This window comes from Neopelma chrysocephalum, unplaced genomic scaffold (genome assembly GCF_003984885.1).
Source record: "Neopelma chrysocephalum unplaced genomic scaffold, ASM398488v2 Primary Assembly neopelma1_97, whole genome shotgun sequence".
NCBI lineage: Eukaryota > Metazoa > Chordata > Aves > Passeriformes > Pipridae > Neopelma > Neopelma chrysocephalum.
In genome coordinates this window covers 5,489,886-5,501,444 of record NW_020897760.1, presented here as the reverse complement: position 1 = coordinate 5,501,444, position 11,559 = coordinate 5,489,886, and the positions used below count along the sequence as shown (strand labels likewise).

Sequence of the window (11,559 nt, the reverse complement as noted above, 5' to 3'; positions counted from 1 at the left end):
CGGCGCGGCGGGATCGAAGCGGGGGCGGGGCCCGGCGCGAGCCACCGGTGCCGCCCCCCGGGCCCGGCGCCGTCGGAGTGTCTTACGGGTGTTCGTGCCCCCTGCAACAGTCTTCGGCCCTTAGATTTTCTTTTTTGCTTGTGGTTATTGCGAAATAATTACTGTCCCCAATAAGATCTTGTCCTCATTAGCTCCGCTGTGAGTTCAGTCAAATAGCCCAGAGGCCGTGGAGCGGCCTCGCTCACACCGTAATAACGGGGGAACAGCTTGGCTTGCAGCTTTGCCTTATTACCTGATTACACAGGAAGAAGGATCGCACTGAACACAAATTAAATTTGCATCTTGGCTCTGATCTGCGCTGTAACCACTGACCAGCAATGAGCAGGAGTAGGAAATTTAGTGGAATAACGTTCTGCTGATATTCGAAGTAGTTGGATTTTACCAAAACCAATGGAGTTGCCTGTCTGTAAATAAAAGAATTAGCACTTTTTGTCTTTTATCCATTTTGATCAATTTTTAAGGTAAAATAACATTGCTCTTGTTAAACAGTAGCTCCCTTGTGCATGCTAATGCATAGATCTCTTGTTTGTTAGAATATGAACTGAAACACTCTTGTTTATTGCATACTTCAGGTAGGGATCTGTAATTGCAGCCCTTAGTAAATAACGACCAAACCTGAGGTTGACAAAGTTTCCAAGGCAACATTCTGAAATGACTTTACATTATAACAAGCTGTGCTTAGGCTAACAAATTGTTAAAAGCAGAAACAGGTTCCACCACTTTTGCTAATTTGCATTTCCTATTATACAGTCTAAAAGGAGGGTGCAGAAACAAGTTGCTGAGCTGCTTTGGTGGTTTTCAGCGGTGAGGTTTGATGTCTGGAGTTTTTTTCCCAACAGTTGTTCTAATTTACACTTTCTGTTTAGGGCTCTAATAAGCCAGGGCAGCACTTTGACATTAAGCAAAGTTAAGTATGCTAGCTCAATAATTTCAGTCAAGGGTGACAGTATTTAAAAGCAGATTATACTAAACATGAATTAAATGAGGGATAATGACAAAATAAGGTAGGCCAAATTCTGTTCTTTCTTGCCTCTCCTCTGTTTAAGGCGGAAGTTCAGTCAAATTGACTATGACTCTCCTCATACGAATGTCTTCTCAAAAGTCACTTCATCAATGTCTATCTCCATGTATATCTTCATGGGAGAGTGACAGATTAGGTGTACCATTTCCACTGTATGTCCTCAGTACTTGCTTAAATATCTCCAGCTTATTTTTGCTTTATTTTGAATTAATGCAGAATAGGTAAAGACACAGCTTCTGATTTGCTTCTGCACAACTTCTGTGCCTTTCCTACAGCATGAGACACTCCTTCTTTCCTCTTGACTTGGATTAGCAGAAACTCCTTCACTCTTGGGGCAAAGAAGGCTCTACCTTATCATTTAACACTTAGAGCTTCCAGTTCTAACAATGCACCGTGGTAGGAACTTCTCAGAAGGAAAGAGAAGAAATTGCATCAACAGAATACGACAAACAAAGCAGAACATCTAATGCTCTGCGAGCCTAACCGCTGCATTGTCTTCTCTTGTGGCTTTATCTCTAGGTTGGATATGAAGGATGAGAAGCCAAATGACAATACAGGTCCATGCAGAACATTCCTTATGGCTGACAAGCCATCACCAAAACCCACCTCTGGGAGCTTGCCAAGAAAGGATCCAAACATTGCTGTGTGATTGCATCCACTGCTGCCAGAATCTGCAGCTGAATCAAACTTTTTGTATCTGCTGACAGGCCTAAAAGAATCCATGCTGACACTAGAGCACATCTATTAACCTCTTCCTAGGTCAATTAAACTAGAAGACTCCGTGTGTTTGTACTGTCTTCCAACCTTGAAAACTGATAAGCAAGGTCCAGGAAGGTAACTGATGAAAGTATCCAGCACAAACAGAGGTAGGAGATCCTTAACATCCCCTTGATGCCAAGAACATCTCTTCATAAATTGGAAACCAGAAACTACTTAGAAATGAGCAAATAAAAGTATATTTAATGGCAGTATTAAAAATATATATACAAATATACACATATACAAAATTCAATTTTAATGACAGTAGAGACTGTTAAATGTACCATTCAGTTTTCATTAGCCTGAATGACACATGCTTTCCAACTTTTAATTACTCTTTCTGTTAGCAATACGATTCTATGGCAAAATTTTGCTCTCTTTGGCACTAGGTTGAGACAAATCTCTTCATGCTATTGTGCCCTTTAGGAATCCTGTCAAATTCAATCATTCAGGACTCATGAGTCTTGCACTAACATGAAGAGATTGATTTGAAAATCATGGGACTAAGGTCCTTTTTTTTGTTTTTCATTTTCCATTTCCATTCCTTAACCAGGAAAGCTGAGATTGCCAGCTTTGCTCTCACATGCAAATGAGCACAGCCCTAGAATAATGCTCTTGGATGTGGCAGTGACTGTGTCTGCCAGCATTTTCTGATCAGTTATATCTGAAATATCAAGAATTATTGTGGTGTCAGAAAACATACCACAATACAGCAGTCTCTACAACCTATTTAAAGGCAGTTAAAAATAGATATAAAAATTACTTCAGGCAAAGATAGAGGAATTCTTGACCTTTTATAAACTGGATCTCATTCAAACAATGTATGTTTTAATAAAATCTATCAATATATACCTAATAAGGAATGTAGGCTCTCCTACACAATGGAAAAGTTTAAAAAAGACAAGCTGAGTAAGCTGATGAGTTTGCTGTAGCAGAAAGGGTTTGTGCAAACTTTGACTTATAGACAGAGCACAGCTGTTAATGGTGACAATTTTTACCTGTATGTGCAAAGTTATGATGGTAGTTGAGCCAGTTCTGATACTCACATGGCAAGATGGATACTGGAAAAAATGAAGTGAGTATAGAGAAGAGCTATGGAATGATCTGAAGTCAGAGAAAATGCCATGTAATTGAAGAACTAAAAATCCTAAACTACTCACTGAACCAAAGAGATTGAAAGGTGAGTTGATAACAATGTATACATATATGCACAGGGAAAATATTGAATATGAGGGCCACTTGAACCTACCAGAGTTAAATAAGAAGGAGTAATGTCTAGCAGCTGGAATTAAGCAAAATAAAATAGTGTACTGTTCAGTACCTAGTTCAGTACCACTGATAACAAATAATCCTTGGAATAAACAAGGGCTGTGGTTGATTCCTCGGCTCTCAGTGTCTTCAAATTGAGACTCAATGCCTCCCTGAAAAATGCAGGCTAGCCAAACACAGGCTATGCTGTGTTGAAGTCCAGCAGGCTCAGTTCATGGTTAAATAACACTTGCCTGTAATTTACAGGAGATAAGATTATATACTCCCATAGTCTCTCTTCTTTAGACTTTATAGATAAATTTCTATGATTTATAAACTTTCCAAAACCTCTATAAATAATTCTTTTCCTCCTACCACCCCAAGTTTAGCTTTCCTTTTAATGTATGCCTCATCTGTATCTGACTATCCTGTCTTACTTGCACAGCACTATGGCTAGAAAAATACCACTGACAGGTTATGGGGAGATGGGCACACACTTCTTGTCCCAGCTCCTGAGACTGCACATCTCAGAGAAGTTTCTTAAGTAGTGCCCGTGGCCTTCACCTTTATTTGACCTCTAGGAGAATGCACTTCATCCAGCTCAGCTCTCTCTATAGCTGCTCTTTTTCAACCTTTAGAAGAAAATACACAAAATCAGAGCTTTCCTCAGGAGTAAAAATCCATTTACAGTAATTTAAGTATTCTTATATTTGCTGCAGCTTTAGTGATTACTTACAGCCTAACAGGAATATTGGGCTTGGCCAAACTGGTACATGTATAACTGGCAAAACTGGCATCTTATGTGCATTAGCTGTGTGCTTTTCCTTTCCTGGTGTTGTATATTGTCTCTTTGAATGTAGACCTACAGTTTTCTTTGTTGTTTGTTATATTTCACCAACACACAAGGTTTTTCTCATGGTTAAATACGAGATTCTAGTCTCCTAATAGATATGTAGACTATACTGTGCTTCTGCTCCACTAGCTGACATAAGGCTGAATCTGGTAACCTCACTTACTGGAAAATTGTGTTGTCATTGGAAATACTCACACATGTAAAATGAGCAGGACTTGGCCCTTTGGTCATATTTTTGTAATAAAAGATAAAATGAGATTTTTAGGAAACTGCAACTTATGACCATAATATTTATGAGGCTGTCAGGACTGCACTGTAAAAATTCATATTATTTAATTCTTCACTCTGACACTAAAGCATCATTTCATTTATATGCAAATAAGAATATACTCTACTGCTGTTTCTTCACTGAAGAAGCTGTTTGAATTATTCAGATTTTATTAATAAAGCTTCATAAATAAGTATTTTTTCTACTCAATTGGTAGTGGCCATGAGAGAGAATCTATTTATCAGACTTTGTTATTATGAGCTTCATAACAAAATATGAAGATTTATGGAGTACATAATTAGACGTTATGTGATTGTAATGGAAACATTGGGTTATCCAGATGAAATACTCTTTATGCATTTCTCCTTGGCAGAGGCATTGCTGGAAAATGGACTAAACCTATCCTCATTACTAAGTTCCAAGAAGTGCCTATGAAAGAACAGAGCAATTTAATACTTTCTTTAATCATACACACTGAAATAATTTTGAGTAAAGAAAAGATGCCTAAGAAAGACTACAAGGAATGCCAGGGAGAAGCAGGTAGGGAAAATGATGTGCCTTCTCTGGGCAGAGTCTGCAGACTCAGTGTTAGCTGCATGTGCGACAGTACAATCTACAGCCTGAAGCTGCCTGGCCTTTAAATCATCATTTAAGTGACCAGCAATTAATATTCCCTTCAGGTACAGATCATAGTCAGAGTAATCCTGTGTGAACTCAGTTCCACCTGTGCTGTGAAGAAGGCTGCCTATGGTGCTGAGCCCCAGTGCTGAACCCTGGTTTGGGACTGCCAGGTCTGCAACCTCCTGATGGATTTGGGCAGAACAGGGATGTCCCAATGCTCTGCTTAGACAAAGCATCAGCTGCTTCATGTTTGCAGCAGGTGGGCTTCAGAGAGCCAGGTATTTTCTTCAGCAAAATCAGAGCAAGCCACAGAGATCAAAGTGGCTAAAAGAAATAAATATAAATTGCTTTATCCAAGTTAGGTCCCTGTATTTTTGTTAAATTAGTCACTTTTTTAAATACTGGCCCTGAATTCTCCCCACGGAGTTGAAGTATGAAACAGTCATTAGATGTCCAGTGCTATTGCACAAGAGCACCTGTGTGCCTATAGGTAACTTAAAACAATGAAAATTTAAGGGAAAAAGTCTGGGTATGAAATACATACTGAACATTTCATAGCAGCCCACAGGGATTTATTACTGTATGCTGTAATCCAAGCACAGTTTTAATCTCACACACAGTACCTCTGAAAATCACCACAGTAAAACTACTGTAAATGAAAGGTAGAGGAGTACATCTAGGCTGGGGGGTTTGTGCAGAGAGGTGAAGATGTTTTGCAGGAAAAGTTGCTGGCTTGTATTTTGACATTGCTGATTGGGCATGGACTGAATTTAGTGTTTCTCTGGAAAGAAGATCATGGAGCATGTCTTGTGGAAATCTCTCAACATCTCAATCAAGATGGCTGTTCTTAAACCAGTTTTTTCATGTAAAATAAGGGTCTGCAAGCCACTATGTTGGGACGTTCTGAAAATTCTCAAATTGCCTTAGTCACTATGGACCTAATGATGGTCAGAGCAAAATTTAATCATGTCACACATGATCAGGTGTTTTTAATTACAAAATTCCTACAAAAGACACCCACTTTTCATGCTAGTTTGTATAACCACACATTTTACTTTCGTTAATTGTTATAAGATTGAGAAAGACCTGAAAGCATTCTGCCTAAAGTACTCATTGCATTAATTTTTGAAGACAAATCAATACTGTAACACTGTAACTTTCCTTTCTGGAGTTTAATTTAGAAAAAAAAAGTTGATAAATTAAACTTATTTTCTTGAGACTCTTTTATATTCTGCATGTTGAATACAAGCTAAAACTTACAGACAACAGTGGAATGCTGTTATTCCTCTAACAGTATGCATATGCTGTCTGTTACAATATTATTCACAATTATTCACAATAAGCAGAGTCAAAGTAGAAAGTAAAACAAGTATAAATATCTGTTTTGCTGGGATATCTGTGACAGCATTGTAGCCAAGAATAACAAATTTTTAAGTCTACAGATATTTGATATGCAAAATAAAAATCTCTTTGAAAATAGATTTAAATTGTAACCCCTAGGACATTTTATGAAGCTTTATTTACCAAAAAAATAGTCTAAGAAGGAGCAGAAAAAAAATCTTGAAGTACACAGTAATTTTGGTATGTTTAAACTCCCATGGATGAAAACCGAAAAAAAACCCAAAACCCCAGCTTGTATATCATCTAGGAAGTAAAGTTGTAGGCTGTCTGCAATATTCTAGTAAGACTAGAATTAAAAGTACGCATGAGTTCAGAAAATGTGCACATAGTATTCTTCAATTACATAGTTTCACCTATGGAATTCAGTAAATGCTGAATCTGGAGGCTTGAGTTGTCTCCTGCACGTTACATGGTGGGCACAAGTGGAAAGGATAAGTTACTGATCCAAAAATCCATAAGCAGTTTCTTTCTCTCCACTCCTGGTAGAGGACAGATACTAATTTTCAGTAGTGAAATGAATAGGAATTTTAGTCCTAGCTCTGCAAAAGGAGGAAAACCTAGTATAAGAATATGATTGTTTTCCCCCCTTTTTTTGGAAGTGGTTACATACATCCAGACTTGCCAGAGCCCCGGGGGTACTGATGGGCCTGGTCAGCCCCACCTGGGGACACTCCCCACCCTGCCAAGGACCCTATTTCAGCCCAGCCTGGGGTCATTAGCCTGGGTTTTGGTGATGCTGTAAGAGTGCTGGTCTCTTGCTCCCTACAGCCCTGCCTGATTGTGGGCTGATATCCTGGGCTGTCCCTGTGCCTAGGGAGGTGACAGATGGGTGTGGGGACTGTCCCCTCCCTGCCCTGCTCACCTTCCTGGATGGGGGGCAGGATGAGCCCCGGCTGGTGAGACCCTGCCTGCCCAGGTGGTCCCTCCAAGCACTGCAAGAGCTACCAGCCCTTGATATGCCCTGTCAAGACCATTATTACACCTGGATTTCACTGAGGAAGAAATGCAGCACTCAGCTCAGTTTTCCTTTACTTCTCTCCTCCATTGCAGAGATGTATAGCAGAGACTCCGTGAAAGCCTTCCTGACAGGTAATGTTTTGATCCACATGTTTCCAGCCTGGCAGCTCTCTTCGCATGTAACTGTATGTCCGTGGTTAAAACTCTTAGGTTCTTTGGCCAAAATAAGCAAGTATAGAAATTTAAATCAGGCACCATGTATCTTAGTCTGGGCAACCAAGTAACCTAATTTTTAGGTTCTCCCAGCCCAACAGTAAATCAGAAGAATTCCTCACTCTGGACTGTGATATACTTGTAGCTTGCTCCTGTTTCCACTTCAGTTTTTCCTTGGGATAACAATATTAAAATCTGAGTAAAACAATTAATTTCTTGCAATCTCTTATACTGAAAGTAGTCATACCTCCAAATCAGCTGCCTCCAATGCTACTGCAGTAGGTACCAGCTACTGTAGGGATAATAGTACTGAACTTGGATATAGAACCTTTTTTGGTTTTTTGCTTTGGATTTTTTTTTCTTTCACTAAGAAGAGAGGATAACATGCTTTGGAAAGGCATTATATTAAGTGTGTATTGGTGCACTGCAGAACTTGTTCTGTATTAAGTTCCAAGGATGAATTCTCTTGTGAGTAGTTTGCTGTGACTTGACTGATTCACTTATTTTTAAAGAGAATCGTCTGTTCTGTTTGTTTGGGTTTTTTTCCTTTTTCATTACTCTTAGCTACAGGTAATGAAATGAAAACTAGCTTCATTGTTATTATATGAAAAACTACAATGAGCAGACTTTCCTAATGACAGGAAAAGGTGGTAACTGCTGTGGGCTGACAGAGGAACATGTTGAAGCTTACTGTGGCTTCAGCTCCATGTCCCAGGCACAGCTCTGCATCAGGATACAGCAGAGCCTTCTCAGGTTTGGGCACAAGGAGGGCAGGGGTGTGATGGTGTGGGAAGGCTGTTCTGTTTCTCCTCCTCCCTGCATGGGAAGGCATGCCATGTTTCTAGTCTACTGGGACCTCTGGCAAATAAGTGGGAGCTGTGCTCTCCTTGTTATCAAATTACATGTTTGGGTGTATCAGACAAGCCCCCTCCAGACAGGTGAGGAACAGGATCAAGTGGCACATATGGCTGCATCTGAAATAGGTAGGACAATCATTTAAAGATGAACATTTTTGAGGCCTCAAGTGTCATAATCTTCTGATGTTCCTCTAAGCATAGAAACTCATCTAGAAAATTATATCACACCACCTCACCTATTATCTGGTTGCCTGCTTTCTGCCGTAGTGTTTCTGTTTTGTTTTTTTCTGCAGGGAGTCATGTAGGACATTAGTTTTTTTCCAAAAGTCCTCCTACACAAGACCACTTTTGGAGTTTGTGGATCCTTTCATATCCTCTGTGAGGAAATATTTTAGTGCTGTAATTTGGTGTGAGCATGCTCCAAGTAGAGGGTTTGGCTGCACATGAGCTTTCCAGGGCAGACTTCTGATGGCTACCTTCTGATTTTTATTTTTGTTCTTCACTCTGTGGTATGCAAGCCATAGGACCATATGGTACAGCTGCAGAGATATGCCAACTTAGTAGGGAACTGCTTCCTATTATAGCTACAAATTTGGAAATGATGAATTAAATGGATCAAAAGTAATGTCACAGTTCAAGAAAGCAGCAAGCCCAAATCATCCATGAAAACAGAAATATTGTTGTCCAATAGGTATTTCTAAAATAACTAATGCAAAGAAGACAACTGAAAATTAATTTAATTCACAAGTAACACAGGGAGGTACTCCATTCTTTTGCCTCACTGAAAATGGATTTCCTAGTAGCATCCCTGAAAAGGGAATGAGGGATGCAATGGTGGCTGTTCATACTTTTTCCGTGGGATTTGTCAGCTTCCTAGTGACTAGTGCATGTATTCAGCAAACATGAGGTGTTGAAATGTACCTGGTTTTGGTACAAATGTGGAAGTAAACTGACATTTGTGCAAATCCATGGCATTTTTCAGGTGTTACTCACTGTCAGAAATCTCTTGTATTCTCTAGTCTCTCTGTTAAGTGAAATTTGTAGCAAAGTGAAAGGAGTCACTCAGAAAGAGGTATTATCATAGGAAGTTTGAAAACAAATGGAAAAGCAGCAGGATGGAAGGATTGAGAAAAGCTGGGTTTTTTCAGATAGCAGAAGCAGCTCAGGAGCAGTTTCATAAGCAATGTTGGTAAAACTGTAACAAAGGACAGAACTGAATGGTGACAGCAGTGCTAAACCGGGGGGAAAAACCTCACAGGAACACTACAGTGCTCATTTGGAGTTGCTGGGGAAAGCTGAAAAGTCTTCATATTTGTTCTAATTACCAGGACCATGAAGCTGTTGTGGAAGCATACGACTTAGCAGGGTGTCTTCCTTCAGAGATTTATGAGTAAGGGAAAAGAAACGAGGCAACTGTAATGCCCCCCTCTGCTACAAACACTGCCTTTCATGCCAGAAGAAAGCATGAGAGGCTATGCCATCATGATCCCTATTATATTCAATATTCTTGTAGCCACAGGCTTTGTGTCCTAACCACTGCCTCTCAACTCTGAAAACTCAATTTCCTAATTTTTGTCCAAAATACACCCTTTGGACACAGTTAGGTGTATTTCGTATCATAGATAGTCTGTATCCCAGAGCACTCTTGCATAGCACTGACCAATGGAACATTATCCTCTATTGACTTTATCTATATTTGCATATATACGATGCAAACAAAGCTGTCCGTAACAGTTTTATTTGATAGCATTTGGCATCCACACAGCTCTGATGAAAGTTACTTCCTAAGGAGAGGTGGAATGAAAAGTCAAGCCTGTAGATGAAGATGTATTCTGGAGAAAATCCATGGAGGAAAACAAGAAGAGTCATTTTTTAACAGATCCTGAAATCAATGAAGAGCTGGTAGGGATAGCTGAAGATTAAAATGGTCATATTTTTACATTAAAATTGGCCGCAAGTGGATTAATTTTAATGTTTCTGTAGGGTGCTTATACTGAGAAGCATTAAGGTCAAAATACAAGCATTTTAAACTAGGAAAGCAAACAACTTCAATGATAGCTTGAAATAATCAGATTTCTTAATGGGAGACTTCAGTAAGGATGAAATTATGGTAGAAAAATATATGGCTAAAGCAATGAGAGCAGTAATGCGCAGCCAGAGGAGATACGGGGTGTGGAAGAAAGCCAGGGTCAAGAATGAAGTCAGCATCACAGCCAACAGGTCAGAACAGAGAAAAGCAAAAGAGAGTGAGCAGCACATGTATAATATATGTGATAGGCATGGCCAAATCCTGCCTGAGCTTACATCAGTACAACTTCAATAGCTGAATCCTCTTAACACAATGTCACTTCCAATATGATCTAACAACATATATGCAGGCTTTTATTTAAATCAGTGCACAAGGCTATATTTTCTCTTATGCTGTTTCTAGGCAATTGTTACTTCATTGTTCCACTGCTATTACTATTATGGTCTTAGATATTACTGAATTTCTTGTTTCGTGTATTTTCCATGAGTAAACATTCACCTGTTTAATATCTGTCTTCTGTTTTAGCAAGATTAAATTCTTCAAATTAAAATACCATTTTAGGAAAGCACAATATTGTACACTACTGCTTGAACAGTAATTAATAGTAATTTATTCACATTTTAAAACTGAATTCTGTGTGCATTCTACCCATTGAACCTAAATTTTTTTAAATGAGGATTTTTTTTTTTTAACAGTGTTAGTATTCATGTTTTCCATATTTTGGCATCAGTGGTGTAAAAAGGAGTGGTGAAGAGGAGAATGAGCTCCCAGGATTAATAAGCAGGAAAACTGATTTTGTTTGAAAGACCTTTCTTGTCATATCTTTTACACTTGTAGCATTTATATTATTTTGAAAGTTGTCACTGATGTGGGAACAGTTATTTTGATTTAACACCTGGTTTTGGATACAAGTAAAACTGTGCCCACTTATCTGCATGTATGCATGCACACAAGGCTTTACTATTCTAAACCCAGAAGAAACTACAGGTATTTATGTTTTTGAACTCTAGCTTTTTAAACTCTAGCTCTTTCAGTCTTCTTTGGAAAAAAATCCCTATAGGTGATTTTTCAAACAAACAAAAGCAGCAAGCTTTCTAAGCCCACTTCTCCCACAATAAAGTCTTGTTCCAGTCTTTGCCCCCACTCATGACCCACAGGCAACTTTGCCTCTAACTTCTACAGTTTATAATAAAAATTTAAAAAATTGTAAATATCTAAAAGCCACCAACTCCCTGCCCTAAAACCCCAGGTTTTAGCTAATCTTATTTGTGT

The 11,559-nt window shown here is 39.0% G+C and overlaps 1 long non-coding RNA gene across 1 annotated transcript; it reads left to right on the top strand.

The window, feature by feature from the left end:
* Nucleotides 1-13: 13 nt before the first annotated feature.
* LOC113972911 lies at nucleotides 14-1,850 on the top strand. The gene is made up of 2 exons (XR_003536066.1): nucleotides 14-521; nucleotides 1,601-1,850. It is a non-coding gene; the product is annotated as an uncharacterized LOC113972911 (long non-coding RNA).
* Nucleotides 1,851-11,559: the final 9,709 nt, after the last annotated feature.